Raw genomic sequence first — 19,097 nt, 5'->3', positions numbered from 1 at the left:
TGAAGAACCCGGAAGTGCACCATCTTGCCTCCGTTCGTCCAAACACATATGACATCACAGGAGCTAGTATCTCACACCTTTAATTTTCTTTGTTTTAATTTTTAAAAAACTTGAAACAAGTACTCTAGCTTGGCAAAAAGTAATGCTATCTTAGGGGAAATCTAGCTTTCTTTCTGTCCTCATTTTTACTCATTAAAGAGTCATTTTTATGAATAAAAGTCAACTCCTGACCGTCTACATGTAGACTCTTAAATGCACAAGCTGTCTACAATGAAATTTTAGAAGTTCATTTCCATTCAAATACCCATTCATTACCCATTCAGCAAATATTTATTGAACACCTGGTGTGTATGCCAGGCAGTAACACATAAATTTGTTTTAAGATGAGAAATAAAAAGAACACTATATAAAATCTGGCAAATGAAGTCACCCACAGGTATGTTAGCTCTAAAACCATTTTCTATTCTGTTGTCTCTACTTGAAGGTGATTTTTTAATTTCGAATCAAGATTGGCCCCAATACACAACACACTCCCAAATACCAGTCCTTCTTCAGAGAATGCAAAGTGGTTCTACAAACAGTGTAAATGCTTATTTCCACTATCACAATGTATATTCTCACAAAGAAGTTGTTAAACTTCTTTTGTTAGTGAAAGACTGCAGTCTCCTGATTTGCATACATTTCTCAGAAATTATTAGTACATACCTCTCTTTTGCTGGAGACCTCCACATGAAGAACACACAAATTAGTGTTCAGGCCTGCTTCACAGGTAGGGCTTTTCATAAACGATGTTAAGAGTTTGACACCTTAAAGATGCCTCTTAAGACCAGTGTGCTGGCTCACACCTGTAATCCCAGCACTTTGGGAGGCCAAGGGGGGCGGGTCACTTGAGATCAAGAGTTCGAGATCAGCCTGAGCTACATAGTGAAGTCCCAGCTCTACTAAAAATACAAAAAATTAGCCAGGCGTAGTGGCACGTCCCTGTAATCCCAGCTACTCGGGAGACTGAGGCAGGAGACTCACTTGAACTCAAGAGACGGAGGTTACAGTGAGCCAAAATCGCACCACTGCACTCCAGCCTGGGCAACAGAGCAAGACTCTCTCAAAAAAAAAAAAAAAAAAAAAAGCGCCTCTTAAAATAACGTCCATGCTTCCAAGAAGTAGGGAAACATCTTTGTTATTGTCGAGGTTGAGACAAGTCCTTAATAATAGTTTCACTTGCCGCTTTGCAAACTGCTGCATTTTATCTCACCTTAATTTAATTCCTTCTTTTTCCTGTTGCCCTATTCACTCACTCAATTGATATGTCTGATCTCTGGAATAATATTCAAGTCCCCAAGAAAGTATAAAGCTTGGATTTTACCAGATTTGCCTAAGTAGAACTTAATTAGGAAGGTAATTCTTCTGCCAGAAGTCCAACAGAAATGATATGTGACTACATGCTGGTTTGGATGAGCCACTCTAAGCCCATACATGTCTTTGTGTGATAAGGCCCAGTTTGCCAGGGTATGACAAAGCCTGGAGCTAATCGGACAGATGTCTAGTGTCATAGGTCTTTCTTCCAGCTGACAGCAGAGGAAGTGCCATTGCCCGTGCTGAAATGCAGACACAGAGTAGCTTCTGGACTAAGTAGACATACACTACCTCCTCTAAAAAGCTGGTAAAGTGAGGGCCCTAAGAAGCTGGCAAGTGCCTTCACACTTCCTCATTTGCAATTCAAAGACCCGACCCTGCATTTCCTCTTGGTACTAACCCCAGATGTCATCACCAATCTCTCTGCATACCTTATACTGTGCTGGCAACATCCCATCACCTCTCAGACTGATCCTTGAGGGCCACCTCAATGATAACTCTAAGACCAAGTTAGAACGGGGCTGGAGTAGGGGATAGCTGGCCAAGATTGTGTGGTTTGAATAAAGAGGTATATTGTGTTTTGTTGTCCCCAGAAACAGCCTGGATTACAGTCAACATTAAAACCAAATTAGAGTGAGTTAGATTTAAAACAAGATAATTTACATCTCCAGTCAGGAAGATTCTAATAATTAATCAAATTTTCTAACAAAATGCATTCCTTTTGGTATATATTTGGTACATTCACTCCAATTCAGAAACAATGGCTTTCTTTTTTAGATATTACATACTGTGTTTCTTAAATAGAAGCCATTGATTTTTATTTTCCCCCTCAACTACGCCCAATTCATCAGGTTTATTGCTTATTTCCTGAAGGCAAGAGGGGGAGGTTTTTGGCAATCATCACCAAAAATAAAAGACCATTCACTGCATTGTTTAACTTAACTTAAACGATCATCTTGCTTTGGGGTGGATTTTAAAATTTCAAGCTATTTTAATTTTAAAATAAATATGTCTGTTTTAAAAGACAAAAATTAAACTAGTTCATCCAGGTAAACATGAGCAACTGAAAATAGTCTTTTCTCACATTCTTCTAGTTTATGCATAGACTAGAAAAGAATGAAAAGATCTGATTTTTCAATACCCGGAGGAATCCATCCAAACTGTTTCTATTATTAGAACACAAAATGGTAGCTCAAGAAGTTACTGTGGTTAACAACTGAATAATTCATAGTCTCTGAAGAATTCAGTTGCTTTGTCTTCTCCAGTTCCTCTTTACAACTGAATCCCCAAATACATTTCTAGTCCTGAGCTGTTATAAAGGAAACCATACACAAATTGTTTTCAGCAGTTAAAAATTGACCATGCTAAGCATTGAGAACAGCAGCAAGGCAACAAGCTAGGGAAAGAACAAGAACTCTTACAAGGAGGTCCTAAGACTCTTCAGATTGCATGTATATTGTCTGAAACTGTAGTTTAAAATTCCAATCTCTGTTCCATGGATATCACTGGGCTGCAATATCATGGAAATTTAAACTGTCTTTATGTAGCCTTCCAAATAAAATATAAAAACCAATTAAATATAATATCCAAATTATTTTAAACACATTTCAACATGCTGTAATCTAAATTTGAATTATTTCTATGATGAAAACACAGAGACTTTTAAACTCAGAAACAAAAGCACTTTAATAGTGAGTGAAAGATGCTAATAATGTTGAAGGATTAATTTCTGTTTTAAGCATGGAGAACAGAGGCCAAGTCTGACATCACTAGTCATCTAAGACGCCCAGAAATATTCAACTTTGTTTTGCCCTCTAGAGATGTGTTAAGTATTAGAAAATATTTGAGGATTTTACCTTTGACTTTATTTTTAAAAACGTTTTCCCAAAAACAAGTGGTCTCGGCCGAATAGAGCATAGAACTGAGAGACAAGATGGCTGGATTTTGTTTTTTCTATTTCAAGTTTTAGCCCTGTCTAAATTCCAAATGTAACTAGTAAAACCTCAGAACCCTTGGAAAGCCCACAGTTTACCCTTCCAATTTTTTTTTTATTTTTTTTTGAGATGGAGTTTCGCTCTTGTTGCCCAGGCTGGAGTGCAATGGCACAATCTCAGCTCACTGCAACCTCCGCCTCCTGGGTTCAAGTGATTCTCCCGCCTCAGCCTCCTGAGTAGATGGGATTACAGGCACCTGCCATCATGCTCAGCTAATTTTGGTATTTTTGTGGAGATGGGGTTTCACCATGTTGGCCAGGCTGGTCTTGAACTCCTGACCTCAGGTGATCCTCCCGCCTCGGCCTCCCAAAGTGCTGGGATTACAGGCGTGTGCCATCACGTCAGCCTACCCTTTCAATTTTTTTAAATGTTAAATCTTCAAAAGGAAATCTTTCTAAAAATCAGTGACTCACTTCTTAAACAGAGTTAGCTTAACATAACTGAACTAAGTGAACTTTTTTTTTTAAATAATGCAATGTTTTTTATCTGATATATCCCAGAACACTGATCTACTGGGATATATTAAAATTCCAATTAGGAACTAGCTTGTATTGAGAATTCACTCAGTGCCAAGGACAGTGCTAAGTGCTTTACTTGCTTTCTTTCATTTAACCCTAGGAAGAGGCATATACTTTTTTTTTTTTTTTTTTAACCAGAGTCTCTCTCTGTCATCCAGGCTGCAGTGCAGTGGCACAATCTTGGCTCACTGCAACCTCTGCCTCCCAGGTTCAAGCGATTCTCCTGCCTCAGCCTCCCAAGTAGCTGCAGTTACAGGCTCATGCCACCATGCCTGGCTAATTTTTGTATTTTTAGTAGAGATGGGGTTTCATCATGTTGGTCAGGCTGGTCTTGACCTCCTGACCTCAAGTGATATGCCCGCCTCGGCCTCCCAAAGTGCGAGGATTACAGGCGTGAGCCGCCCAGCCAGAAGCATATACTTAATAAGTGGTATTACTACTACCTCCTAGGAGGTTAGCATATACCTAATAAGTAGCCAATCAGGTCAGTCCAAGTCCAAAGCTCAAGGTCATAGTCCCTGCACTGGTATACTACTTCTGAAGAAAAAAAGGCTGCCCTGACCAGGACTCAAAACCAGACCAAGGCAGGAAAAGGAACATATTCCAGCGACTAGACCACACAGCATGCCTGACACCACATCAAAAGTCCCCAGAGTTATGTGTTTGGGGGTCTGCTTTTCATAGTTTTTCTGTCTCCTTTGCTGACATGCTGTTGATTTCCGTTCTTCCACATTATACATGGATACATAGACTTTCTGCCATTGCCAGTGTACCTAATCTACGGCAGCCCCTCATTTCCCTTTATCACAACTTTCTATTTAGATGCTATTTTCCAGTTTACAATGTGCTTTCACATACCTTACCTCATCTCATTTAATCTGCTATTTCTTTCTTTTTTTTTTTTTTTTTGAGAGGGAGTCTCGCTCTGTCGCCCAGGCTGGAGCGCAGTGGCGCAATCTCGGCTCACTGCAAGCTCTGCCTCCCGGGTTCACGCCATTCTCCTGCCTCAGCCTCCTGAGTAGCTGGGACTACAGGCGCCCGCCACCTCGCCCGGCTAGTTTTTTGTATTTTTTTTTTTTAGTAGAGACGGGGTTTCACCGCGTTAGCCAGGATGGTCTCGATCTCCTGACCTCATGATCCGCCCGTCTCGGCCTCCCAAAGTGCTGGGATTACAGGCTTGAGCCACCGCGCCCGGCCTAATCTGCTATTTCTAATCTGTTTCAGGGTGAGCAACCAGATTACCCATAATGCTAACATGCTGAGATAAGTAAAAGCAATTAGGCTTTGAGCGAGGGCCTGAAGCAGTGTCCTATGAATAAAGTACATAATTCTTAGTGCAAAGATGGGATGTCTCTTTTGCAGCCCAGATCTTCTCTGAGTACTCAGTCATTCTATCAATCTTTCATCTAACAAACCCTTCCTAAGCACTTGCTCTGTGCCATGTCCTGTACTGGGTGCTAGGGTTATAAAGATGATCAGGGCTGGGCACGGTGGCTTACGCCTGTAATCCTAGCACTTTGGGAGGCCAAGTCGGGTGGATCACTTGAGGTCAGGAGTTCAAGACCAGCCTGGCCAATATGGTGAAACCCCACCTCTACTAAAAATACAAAAATTAGCCGGGTGTGGTGGCGGGCGCCTGTAATCCCAGCTACTCAGGAAGCTGAGGCAGGAGAATCGCTTGTACCTAGGAGGCGGAGGTTGCAGTGAGCAGAGATCGCACCACTGCACTCCAGCTTGGGCAACAGAGCGAGACTCTGTCTCAAAACAAATAAAGAAATAAAATAAAGATGATCAGGCTCTAGTTCCTACCTTTGAAAAGTTCTGAGATTAGCAGATGTGTTCACAAATAAACCAAAGCAGGGGTGGACGAGCAGTATAAAGGTAGCTTGGCACAAGGGATTATGGGAAAATGGGTGTAAGCTGCCCAGTTTTGCTGAGAAGACTGTCCAGAAGATTCCAGGCTGAGAAGAAAGTTGGGATCTCCTTCTGTATGGTTCTCAGTTTAGTGGCAGACACTTGAGGTCACTAGGTTGCTGAACTGTGGATAAACCAGGGAAATGGTTCTCAACTCTGGATGCACATTAGAATCACTTGCAGAGCTTTCAAAACAAAAAATCACGAGGCTTGTCCAACTTGGGAAACAGCTGGACAGTATCTACTAAAGCTGAACACATGCAGACCCTATGACCTAGCAGTGCCACTGTAATACATAAACCCAACAGAAATGGGTGTACATATTCTCCAGGAGACACTCACAAGGATCTTCATAGCAGCATTGTTCACAGCAAACGAAAACTGGAAACAATGTAGATGTCCATCAACAAGTGAACAGAAAAACAAAACATGATATATCCATACAATGAAATATTATACAGCAAGAAAAAAAGTGAACCACTACTACCTGCAACAACATGGGTGACTTGTACAAATATTATGCTGAGTGAAAGAAACCTCATGCAAATGAATACATACTGTGTGAGTCTGCTCATATAGAGTATCAAAACAGGCGGGAAGGCAGAGAATCTACTCTGATAGTGGTGGATAGTCATGATAGTAGTGCCCCTTGGTGAGGCATAGTGACTGGGAAGGGGCACGAGGATAGCTTCTGGGCACCGATACTGTTCTGTTTCTTAGTAAGGGTGCAGACTGTACAAGTGTGTCAGTTTGTGAAGATTCACCAAACTATATACTTAGGATTTGTGCAATTTCCTGAATGTAAATATAAAGTTGATTTAAGCACTTTTTAAAAAAGGAATACCAGTGGCTGGGCCTCATTGCAGACCAATTAGCTCAAAATCTCTGGGTTACAAGACTCCAACATTTGTATTTTTAAAAAACATCCCAAGTGACTCCAATGTACAGTCATGTCTGAAAACAAAGGAGCTAGGTGTTCCTATATTTATCACTAGCTTTGGGGGCAACAGCCTAGCACAAGACAAAGGGAATGAGTTCTGGAGTCAAGTACATCAGTGATTACATTCCAGTTCTTCTTGGTACTGGCAGGATGAGGCATCAGTCTGGATCATCTCCAAACCTTAGTTTCCACCAGGGTATAATGAGTACAATGCCACCTACCTCCCAGGAGTGTTGCAAGGGTTAAATATGATAATAGACTTAAAGCACCTAGCATAGTGCCTGGAACATAGGAGGTGCCTGAGAAATGGTAGATACTCAACTCCTTTTCCTCCTTTGCATCTACGGTCCTAAGCATAGTGATAAACAGATTGCTATAAAGGAACAAAACTCATACTCTTCAATTTCCTCTCCTGAATGAGTTTCTTTGTAAAGATTGAAGTAATATTACACTTGGACTAATGATGTCAAATGAATATCAGAAATTTCGGGGCCCTGGCTACTCACTCTATTCAGCACCTGCTATCCCTGAATGTGAGTGGAGAGGAGGCAGACTGTAGGTAAATACAAACCACAGGCCATCCTTTGGGAAACTCTGCTCTTGTCCTTACCCCTAAGAACAGCACCAGCCCTGCACAAGCAAAGACAAGGCTGAGATGTGAGTAGGCAAAAAAGAATAGGAAAAATTAGTAGCTTGGAAGACATACCATCCATAAAATGTGCCAAATAAAACATTTTTGTATAAAATGTCACGTTTTAGTAAAAAAAAAAAGAACAAAGAAAAAACCTAGGCTGAAAGCAGGAGATGCAGGTTAGAGTTTTGATCCTACCAGTGATAAGCTGTATGACTTCAATTAACTAAACTTTTCTGTTTCTCTGTCAAGTGAAAGTAATGCCATCTCTCCTACATCCTTTACAAGGGCATGGGGAGTTTCAAATAAGTAGAAGGCATTCAAAAAATTAAGCACCAAAGAAATGCAATATGAGAATAGTAGCTGGAAATCTACTTTGTCCAAAACTCCAATCATCTGCCCCAGCACCCAGACTAAGACAGAACACTCCCTTGTTTTAACTGCTCTAAGCACACCCAAAGTGTACACCGGCCTGAAGCTGGCTTATTATGTAAGAAGGGACTGCAGCATTGCCTGACATGTAGCATAATACTTTGCCGAAGAGAAATCCTTGGAAATGCCTCAGCTGAAGCACAAGGGCAGGACCAGGCCTTATGTTTTGGAGAGAGGTGCTCTCAGTCACAGAATTCCAGACTGTGGCTGGAGCAAATGATGTCATCAGAGATCCTCTTACCATGGTCAATGTCAAAATTAAGATAGGAAGTCCAAGGACACTATGAGTTTTCCAGGCAAATATAAGTTTAAAAAAAAAACAGTTTGAACCTTTGAATCTTGCCTTTAAAATTATTAATACTTTACAGAACATCAACTGAAATTTATCCTATTTTGTAAGGTTTTTTTTGTTTATGCAAAGCTTTTATCGACCAAAATACACATAATTGCAGAGGAAAATATATTCATTTACTGTATTTTTACTCCCACTACACATTAAGGTAAAAATATCATGTGAGTTATCCCTATATCCAAAAACAATAACAAATCAAAAATGAAAATATAAGACCTTTGAAGAGGCAGAGATAAACTTGAGGGCTCTCTGCCGTAGAGCTAAGAAACGAAATAGCTCAAATACCTGTTGGGTTCCTAAATGACTGGAAAATGAAAACTTGATACTAACTACAGGCACTTTGGAACAGCTTGTAGAATACAGGTCTTTTCCATCCACAAACCATTTCTGCGACAGATCTCTGTACTCAACGCAGAAAACATCCCCAACTGTATGGATGCTCGGGGTTGGGAGGGCATCAAATTAGTATTAAAAATGGTACTGTTAACTCCTGCTCTGGTTCTGGGGGAAGGAAAGAATCCAGTGGGACGCAAACCTTGCGGCCAGAGCTGGACAACTCGCCCCTAAGTTTGGCGCGTCCTCGCTCTGCGCCCTCGGCCCCCATCTCCCCCTTCCCGGCACCCTGGATCTTAGCGAACTGTGAGGCCCTGGCAGAGAACGGACCCCGCAGCTGGGGCTGCGAGCCACGGCAGTGGGAAAGAAGGGCGGTTCCTCTCCAAAGGGGGTCCTTCGGCACCCACCCCCGGGCCCTCGCGCGCTCCCCTTCCCCTGACCCTTTTGCCCCCAGGCAGGTCACCTGGCTCGGCCGCTGCCCGCCTGTCCTCCGGCTGCTCCCTCACTCCAGCCGTGCCGCCGCCGCCTCCTGGAAGCCGCTCGCCCTCCCGAGTCACGGGGCCGGCGAGCGGGCGGGCAAGCCTGTGCCAAGGCTGCGGGAACCGATCAACCTAGCCGGAGCTGGGACCCTGCCCTGAGCGCGGCCGCCACCAGGGCGAAACTGGAGAGCTGGGCTAGGCTCGCCCCAGCGGGGAGGGGCTGCTGCAACTTTGCGCCTGGACGCGGGCGAGGAGGGGGCGCCCGTCTCCAAACTCTGTGCCGCTCCCGCAACCTCTCCAGCCCAGAGACTGTTTTTTAATCTAAAGGGAAGTCAGAGTCTTGTCCTCAAGTTCTTGTTGCCATAGCCGTACCGCTCGGCGGGCGGAGGATCGCGGGGCCGAACTGGGGGCGCCGGGGGCGCGCCCCGCTGGGTGCGCTGGCTGCTAGCCGGGCGAGGGTGCGCAGGGCGGCGACTGGAGGGTAGCGACTGCCGGGGGAGCCAGCCCGCGAGGCTTCTCCAGACCACGCTCAGCTGCCCATGCCTGTCCCCTCCTCCCCGCAGCCGGAGCCAGAGCCGAGCAGCGGAGGGAAAGCGGCCTGGAGGCACTGGGCCAGCAGCGGGTAAGCAGTGACCCGGACCTGGATCGCAGAAGTAGGAACTGGAAGTGACAGCGGCGCAGGCAGAGCAGCAGCAGCAGCAGCAGCAGCAGCAGCAGCCCTGGTAGCTGTGGCAGCAGCAAAAGCCGCGGTGTACTGGCGGCGGCCACACTGCGCATGCTGCTGCCGCCTGCTTCAGCCCCTACCGGAGGGCTGCCGGTGCCTGGCATGCTGCGGGTCACTGCCAGAGCTTCAGGCGGGATTCCCGGACTCATGGACTAGCCCGTTCTGGTGGCCTGCTTCCTCCCTCACCCCCAGATGCAACTCAGAACCCCCAAACTCTATGGTGAGCCGCTGAGACACCCGAGAAGCGCTGGCTCTCCAGAGGCCCTTCACATACCACCCTGCCTCCAACTATCCTCGATGCCCTTCCCGGCCTTTCCGATAACAGGCCCCAAATCAAATAGTCTCTTATGAGAGAGAACGAAAACGTTCATGATAGATGGGAAATATTTAAAATCTTACTCAAAGTCTAATTTTTACAGAAATACAATGCACTCTGTAAAACATTAGGATGGCCAGACTCGGGTGACGTTTAATGTAACTCTTGGAAATTCCATTAAGCATGTCAGATTTGCACAACAGAAGAAAAGAACTTGCCAAAATCCTCTTTGGTCTTCCTACTAGTTCCAACTGAGCAGCTAAATATGCAAAGCTTTGCCTAGCAGAAACTGATGGAAATGGGCCAGTTAAAAACAGACATTACAACCATCAGACATTACCCAACCCCTACTCTAGTCTCCTCACTTTACAGATGACTCAACTGAGGCCTGGAAAAGGAGATCCTGACTTCACGCAAGTGGCAGGGTCAGGGCTTGAAAGAAGATCTGCTGATACCCATTACAACTACTGGTTAGTTGCTGGGCCTTGTGCCTAACTTCTCCCAGGAGGCACTGCGCTGCTAGATATTTAGCCTTGACTCATGATCATTAGTAGAGCTGCCTTACTTTCAGAACTCCTTCCCTGCAGAGCAGACCCGGGGAAATGGCAAATGGTCCATCCCACAAACCTCACTTTGGGGAGAGCACCCATGCTGTTCTGGTGACAAGGCAGATGGAGTGACTCAGGGAGACAGGAGGGAATGAGGGGGTGGGGGCAGAGAGAAAAACATACTGCTACCAGCTGGTACTGGAAAGAAAGAGAGAGGGGGAGAAAGAGAAAGAGAGCAAGAGAGAGTAAGAGAGGGAGTAAGAGAGGAGGAAGAGAGGGAAGGAGGAAGAAAGAAAGTGAAATAAGTACTAATTGAACCTCATATACATTCAAAGAAATCCCTCCAGAATAAAATATCTTTTTAAAAAATAAACTTGGGGCTGGGTGCGGTGGCTCATGACTGTAATCCCAGCCAGGACTTTGGGAGGCAGAGGCAGATGGGTCACTTGAGGTCAAGAATTCGAGACCAGCCTGGCCAACATGGGAAAACCCTGTCTCTACTAAAAATACAAAAATTAGCCGGGCACGATGGCGGGCACCTGTAGTCCCAGCTACCTGAGAGGCTGAGGCACAAGAATCCCTTGAAGCCAGGAGGTGGAGACTGCAGTGAGCCTAGATCACGCCACTGCATTCCAGCTGGGTGACAGAGCGAGACTCCATCTCAAAAATAAATAAATAAATAATAAACTTGGCTCAGGAGCAGAATTGGAGATGGTAGGGTGTCCCTGGCAATGGGTTGGTAGTAATGGTGGCAGAGGACAAAGGCAGATTACCTTCTGGGGATATGGCAGTGGAAAGGATTAGCTAAGAGGAAAACCATAGGTTTAGAGTTTTCAGAGACCCAGTCGATCATGTAGTTGTAGCCAGGGCAATGCAGTCAAAGAGGTACTACCTAGGCCATTCTTCACTGATCAGAAGAATTGTAGGTGCCCCCAACTCTCACCAACTTCAGGGGCAACACAAAAATAAAACTGCCATTGCTAGAACTTGTGTTGTTGAGAGACATCAGTAACCCTCTACCTAGACAGGAGGATTCTTCCATATATTCTGGAAACTTTTCACTTGGGACCTGAGCATTTTCCCTGCCTTCTTCTCCATTCTGTAAGAAAATAAGAAAGATATATTTGGTTCACAAAAAGGAAATGCAAATAGACTATAAAGGGATAAGAGGATGTTCAAACTCATTAGTAATCATGAAATACAAATTACAGCAATAAATGAAGTGCCATTTTCATCCATCAGTTTAGCAAACATTAAAGACAAATAATATCCAGTGTTGCCAAGGACAGGAAGAAGACACTGTGTACACTATTGGTGAGAGTGTAACTTGGTTTAACATTTTTGTAGGGCAATTTGACATTATCTATCATAATTTCACACAGTAATCCAATTTCTATGAAGAAAGATCCTTCAAGAATAATCACAGATGTGCACAAATTTCTATGTGCATATATAACATAATCTACTGGTTTTTATCCCAGGAATGCAAGATTGATTTATTATATGAAAATCAATTGATGTAATACAGCACACAAATATAATAACAAACAAAAACCAGCGGTCATTTTAATAGACGTAGAAAAAGCATTTGACAAAATCAAACCCTTTTCATGATAAAAACAAAACAAAACATTTATAACAAAATCAGAATATAAAGAAACCTCCTCAATCTGATAAAGGGCATTTACCAAAAACCCACATCTAACATCATATCAATGGTGAAAGACTGTCTGCTCTCATCACTTCTATTAAACATTGTACCGGAGGTTCCAGCCAGAAAAATTAGGGAAGAAAATGTAATAAAAGGCATCCAGATTGGAAAGGAAGAAGTAAAACTATCTCTATTTACCAATGGCATACTCTTGTATAAGCAAACCATATGGGAATCCACTAAAAAACTATTCAGACTAATGAATAAGTTCATCAAAGTGAAGAATACAAGATGAACATTAAAAATCAATTGGGCAGGCACCGTGGCTCATGCCTGTAATCCCAGCACCTTGGGAGGCTGAGACAGGTAGATCACTTGAGCGCAGGAGCTTGAGACCAGCCTGGGCTACATGGTGAAACCCTGTATCTATAAAAAATACAAAAATTAGCCAAGCATGGTGCTCCACACCTGTGGTCACAGCTACTCAGGTGGCTGAGGTAGGACAATCACCTGAGCCCAGGAGTTTGAGACTGCAGTGAGCTATAATCACACCACTGCACTCCAGCCTGGGCAACAGAGTAAGATCTTGTCTCAAAAAAAAAAAATTATATTTCTATACATTTGCAGTGAACAATTTAAATACCAAATCAAGAAAACAATCCTATTTTTTTTATAACACCAAAAATAATAAAATTCTTTGGAATAAATTGAACCAAGAAGGTATAAGACATGTACACTGAAAAGTACAAAATATTGCTGAATTAAATTAAAGACAAATAAGTGGAAATACATCCCATGTTCATGGATCCAAACATTTAATATTATTAAGATGGCAACACTCCCCAAAGCAATCTATAGATTGAACACAATCACTATCAAAATCTCAGCTGGTCTTTTTTGCAGAAATTGACAAGCCGATCCTAAAATTCACATGGACATGCAAGGGATCCAGAATGGCCAAAGTGATTTTGAAAATGAAGAACAAAGTTGAAGGACTCATACCTTCTGCTTTTAAAACTTACTACATAGCTACATTAATCAATTCAATGAAGGAATTGGTTAATGTTGTATTTTCAACAAATGGTACTGAAACAACTGGATGTGCATATGCAAAAGAATGAATTTGGACCCCTATCTCCTACCATATACAAAAATTAACTCAAAATAGATCAAAGACCTTAATGTAAAACTATATTATTCTTAGAAGAAAACAGGAAAAAAAATTCTTCAAGACATTTAATTACAAAAGAGTTTCTTAGATATGACACCAAAAGCCCAAGCAACAAAAGAGATGAATTTGACTTCATCCAAATTAAAAATTTTTGGACAGGCAATAACAAAAGCCAGAGAGGATGTGGAGAAAAGGGAACCCTCATACACTGCTGGTGGGAACGTAAATTAGTACAACCATTATGGACAGTTTGGAGGTGCCTCAAAAACCTGAAAATTGAACTACCATACGATCCAGCAATCCCACTGCTGGGTATGTTACCCAAAAGAAAGGAAATCAGTATATGGAAGAGATAACGGCGATCCTGTGTTTGTTATAGCACTGTTCGCAAATTAAATTTGGAAGCAACCTAAGTGTCCACCAACAAATGAATGGATAAAGAAAATGTGGTATGTATACACAATGGAGTACTACTCAGCCATAAAGAAGAATGAGAATCAGTCATTTGCAACAACATAGATGGAACTGAAGGTCATTATGTTAAGTGAAATAAGCCAGGTACAGAAAGACAAACATCACATGTCTTCACTTATTTGTGGGATCTAAAAATCAAAACAATTGAACTAATGGACATAGAGAGTAGAAGACAGGTTGCCAGAGACTGAGAAGTATAGTGGGGAAGGAGGTAGGGATGGTTAATGGGTACAAAAAAATGAAAAAAAAAAAGAAAGAATGAATAAGGCCTACTATTTGATAGCACAACAGGGTGACTGTAGTCAATAATAACTGTACATATTAAAATAACTTACAGAGTGTAATTGAATTGTTTGTAACACAAAGGACAAATGCTTGAGGGTATGGATACCCCATTCTCCATGATGGAATTATTACACATTACATGCCTGTATCACAACACTTCATGTACCCCACACATATATACACCTGCTATGTACCCACAAAAATTGAAAATAAAAAACAAAAATGTCTAATTAATACACTTTTATGGGCCAGGCATAGTGGCTAACGCCTGTAATCCCAGCCTTTTGGGAGTCTGAGGCAGGTGGATCATTTGAGGCCAGGAGAGCTTGGCCAACATGGCAAAACCCCATCTCTACTTAAAAATACAAAATTTAGTCAGGCATAGTCGCAGGAGCCTGTAATTCCAGCTACTTGGGAGGCTGAGGCATGAGAATCACTTGAACCTAAGAAGCCAAAGTTGCCGTGAGCCGAGATTGTGCCACTGCACTCCAGCCTGGGCGACAGAGCAAGTCTGCTTCTCAAACAAACAGACAACAACAACAAAACAATTGTGTTACAAAGGACACGATCAAGAAGATGGTGGGATGCTTCAGAGAGCACTTTGTTCCCAGATGTCTCAGCAGACTTTCCTGATCAGTTACTAAATGTGTGATCCTCTAAGGACCCTAAGACATTGTAGCCATATGAGAACACACAGATGGAGGTCACTTGGAGAAGCCAACTGGCCACCCAGAGGACCAGAAGGCAACAGTTTTTTTAATGTGGTCACCATGCCTCAGAGCCCAATACTCAATTTGTCGGTATGGTGCTGCATCTGTGGCTCCATTTTTCTGCATTTCCAAGCTGACAATTTCAAGTCAGTATTTTTTCTTTAGATAAATAATAGTGTGTTCTAAGCAACAATCAAGTCCTGCTCTTCTTGCTTTTTGTACATCTACGGTTTTATAGAGTCAACAAAAATCTATTAGGTATGTCCTATGCCAGGCACTTTGGGCCTGAGAGAGACTCTATCCAGTGACATTTGCAAATATTTATGTTTAGGTCTGTCTTCCAGCTACCTGGAAGCTTGAGACAAGATGATGAGTCTTCTTGGCTGCTTTATGCTCCCCAGCTCAGCTTTCGGTCTCATTCCTTATGTACTGATTATTAGTCTTCTTTCTGGTTTCTAGGAGTGCCTTGATATGGCTCCTATATATCCTTTACAAGAATAATTTTGCACACAGCAATGCAAAGAACATTACCTAGTAATAACACCACAGAAAACAGCTATTGTGCATGCCTTATGTGCAGTGCTATATTAAGTGCCTTGGATGTATTATCTCATTTGATCCTTAAAACAATCATATACAGCAGATATTATTAATGTCTCCATTATACAGATAAGGAAAAAGGAGCATAGAGAGGTCAAGTAACTTTCCCAGAGTTATGCAGCCAGTAATTAACCAAGCCAAGATTCTAATCTAGGTCTGTCAAACTAGAGAAGGCATGTGCTTAACCATGATGCCAGATATTGCCTCATTACAATATTCATATAATGTTCAGGTCAGCAAGAATTATCAAAAAGAGATAAAAATGTTTCCAGTGTCTCTTATTTAAGAAGGGAGAAAATTAAGACATACATTTTAGAAATATTTCTATCTTGTGCTCACTTCAGCAGCCCATATACTAAAATTGGAATGAGATAGAGAATATTTGTATGGCTCCTGCACAAGAATAACACAAAAATTTTTGAAGTGTCCCATAAAAAAATAAAAGTAATAAACATAACTTTAAAAAAATATTTCTATTCAAAGTGGAAGAATATTTTAAGCATTGGTGCTTAAAGGAGTAAGCGTTATTTATCAGAAAAATCCTGAACAATGCCTAACCTGGAAGGTATTTCTGTATCATCCAGTATTCTTAGAACTGCAAAGAAGCCCGGCAAACCTTCTGGCAGCTTTAGAATGCAGAAATCATTGGCAACTTCACCATGTTTTTATTTGAAAAAAAAAAAAAAAAAATACCATAGTATTGGCCAGGTGCAGTGGCTCATGCCTGTAATCCCAGCATTTTGGGAGGCCGAGGCAGGCAGATCACTTGAGGTCAGGAGCTTGAGATCAGCCTGGCTAACATGGTGAAACTCTGTCTCTACTAAAAATACAAAAATTAGCCGGGTATATGCCTATAATCCCAGCTACTTGAGAGGCTGAGGCACGAGAATCGCTTGAGCCCAGGAGGCAGAGGTTGCTGTGAGCAGAGATGAAACCACTGCACTCCAGACTGGGTGACAGAGCAAAACTCTTGTCTCACAAAAAAAAAAAAAAAAAAAAAGGAAAATATCATAGTATTTATTAAAGAAAAATGTAAAATTTCCTGAAGTCTGGACCATAATAGAAAAAGAGAAAATTCCATAGTAGACATTATTCTATAAGGGATATAAAGTGGTCGCCCATCACACCAACCTCAAAAGTCACAGACTCAGACCCACACATAAACAGCGAGAGAGAAAGAAACAGAGATTGAGAGAGGAGGTGCAAACTGGGCAATAGGGGAAAATGGAATAAAATATTTTGAGTCAGATATAACCTGGTCCTACGGCTAACTTTAGGAAAAATGGTGAAGGAAGCAAAGTTTATCTGGGGCAAAGCTACTAGTATTGCTAATAATAATATCTACCACGCCAAGAATACTTACTACATTCCAGGCACTCTTCTGGGGCCTTTTCACATATTTGAATTCATTGAAACGTCACATGATTCTATTGGACATTCAAAGAAAAATTGGTACCAATCCTACTAAAACTATTCCAAAAGACAGAGAAAGAGAGAATCCTCCCTAAATCATTCTATGAAGCCAGTATTACCCTCAGACCAAAACCAGAAGAGGACATAACAAAAAAGAAAACTACAGACCGGTACACCTGATGAACACAGATGTAAAAATTCTCAACAAAATACTAGCTAACTGAATCCAATAGCATATCAAAAAGATAATACACAATGATCAAATGGGTTTCATACCAGGGATGCAGGTTTGGTTTAACACATCCAAGTAAATAAATGTGATACACCACATAAGCAGAATTAAAAACAAAAATCACATGATCATCTCAATAGATGCAGAAAAAGCATTTGACAAAATCCAGCATCCCTTTATGATTAAAACCCTCCACAGAATCAGCATAGAAGGGACATACCTTAAGGTAATAAAAGCCATCTATGACAAACCCACAGCCAACATTATATTGAACAGGGAAAATATGAGAGCATTCTTCCTGAGAACTGGAACTAGATAAGGATGCCCCCTTTCACCATTTCTGTTCAACATAGTCCTGGAAGTCCTAGCCAGAGCAATCAGACAAAAGAAAGAAATAAGGGGCATCCAAATCGGTAAAGAGGAAGTCAAACTCTCACTGTTTGCTGATGATATGATTGCATACCTAGAAAACCTTAAAGACACATCCAAAAAGCTCCTAGATCTGAAAAATGAATTCAGTAAAGTTTCAGGATACAAAATCAATATGTCAGTAACACTACTATACACCAACAGCAACCAAGCTGAGAATCAAATCAAGAACTCAACCACTTTTACAACAGCTGCAAAAAAAAAGAATATACTTAGGCATATACCTAACCCAGGAGGTGAAAAAATCTCTACAAGGAAAACTACAAAACACTGCTGAAAGAAATCATAGATGACACAAACAAATGGAAACACATCCCATGCTCATGGATGGGTAGAATCAATATTGTGAAAAAGACCATACTGCTAAAAACAATCTACAAATTCAATGCAATTCCCATCAAAATACCATAATCATTCTTGACAGAACTAGAAAAAACAATCCTAAAATTCATATGAAACCCAAAAAGAACACACATAGCCAAAGCAAGATTAAGCAAAAAGAACAAATCTAGAAGCGTCACATGACCCGACTTCAAACTATACTACAAGCCTGTAGTTACCAAAACAGCACGGTAGTGGTATAAAAATAGGCACATAAACCAATGAGACAGAATAGAGAACCCAGAAATAAAGCCCAATACTTACAGCCAACTGGTCTTTGACAAAGCAAACAAAAACATAAAGCGGGGAGACGACACCCTAATCAACAAACAGTGCTGGGATAATTGGCAAGCCACATGTAGGAGAATGAACCTGGATCCTCATCTCTCACCTCATCTCTTATCTCTCACCTCTCTACAAAAATCAACTCAAGATGGATAAAGGACTTACATCTAAGACCTGAAACCATAAAAATTCTAGAAGATAACATTGGAAAAACTCTTCTAGATATTGGCTTAGGCAAAGAGTTCATGACCAAGAACTCAAAAACAAAGGCAACAAAAACAAAGATAAATAGATGGGATCTAATTAAACTAAAAAGTTTCTGCACAGCAAAAGAAATAATCAGCAAAGCAAATAGAAAACTCACAATGTGGGAGAAAATATTCGCAAACTATGCATCTGACAAAGGTCTAATATCCAAAATCGACAAGGAACTCAAATCAGCAAAAATAAATAAATAAATAAATAAATAATAGAAATAAACAAATAGGCCGGGCATGGTGGCTCACGCCTGTAATCCCAGCACTTTGGGAGACCGAGATGGGCAGATCACCTGAGGTCAGGAGTTTGAGACCAGCCTGGCCAACATGGTGAAACCCTGTCTCTACTAAAAATATAAAAATTAGCCAGGTGTGGTGGCGGGCGCCTGTGATCCCAGCTACTCAGGAGGCTGAGGCAGGAGAATCGCTGGAACCGGGGAGGTGGAGGTTGCAGTGAGCCAAGATCACACCACTACACTCCAGCTTGGGCAACAGAGTGAGACTCAGTCTCAAAAAATAATAATAATAATAATAATAATAATAATAATAATCCTATCAAAAAGTGGACTAAGGACATGAATAGACAATTCTCAAAGAACATATACAAATGGCCAAGAAACATGAAAAAATGCTCAACATCACTAAGCATCGGAAATGCAAATCAAAACCACAATG

General features: G+C 41.7%; 1 protein-coding gene and 1 non-coding gene across 5 annotated transcripts in view; one reads left to right on the top strand and one right to left on the bottom strand.

Moving 5' to 3' along the window:
- ARHGEF6 (Rac/Cdc42 guanine nucleotide exchange factor 6) overlaps positions 1–19,097 on the bottom strand; it is a 126,916-nt gene that overhangs the window by 104,012 nt on the left and 3,807 nt on the right. The window contains exon 1 of one of the 4 annotated variants that reach the window (XM_023198881.3): positions 8,931–9,588. The exons of the other annotated variants lie outside the window; for them this stretch is intronic. The gene's annotated coding sequence lies outside the window, so the exon portion shown is untranslated. Of the gene's footprint in view, positions 1–8,930; positions 9,589–19,097 lie in introns of those variants that run through there. 4 annotated transcript variants of the gene reach the window in all.
- LOC111531618 lies at positions 15,757–15,863 on the top strand. Its single transcript, XR_002728331.1, has one exon. It is a non-coding gene; the product is annotated as a U6 spliceosomal RNA (small nuclear RNA).

Source organism: Piliocolobus tephrosceles, chromosome 12 (assembly GCF_002776525.5).
Source record: "Piliocolobus tephrosceles isolate RC106 chromosome 12, ASM277652v3, whole genome shotgun sequence".
Lineage (NCBI taxonomy): Eukaryota > Metazoa > Chordata > Mammalia > Primates > Cercopithecidae > Piliocolobus > Piliocolobus tephrosceles.
The sequence above is the reverse complement of the archived record's forward strand: the minus strand, read 5'-3'. Positions and strand labels throughout refer to the sequence as shown.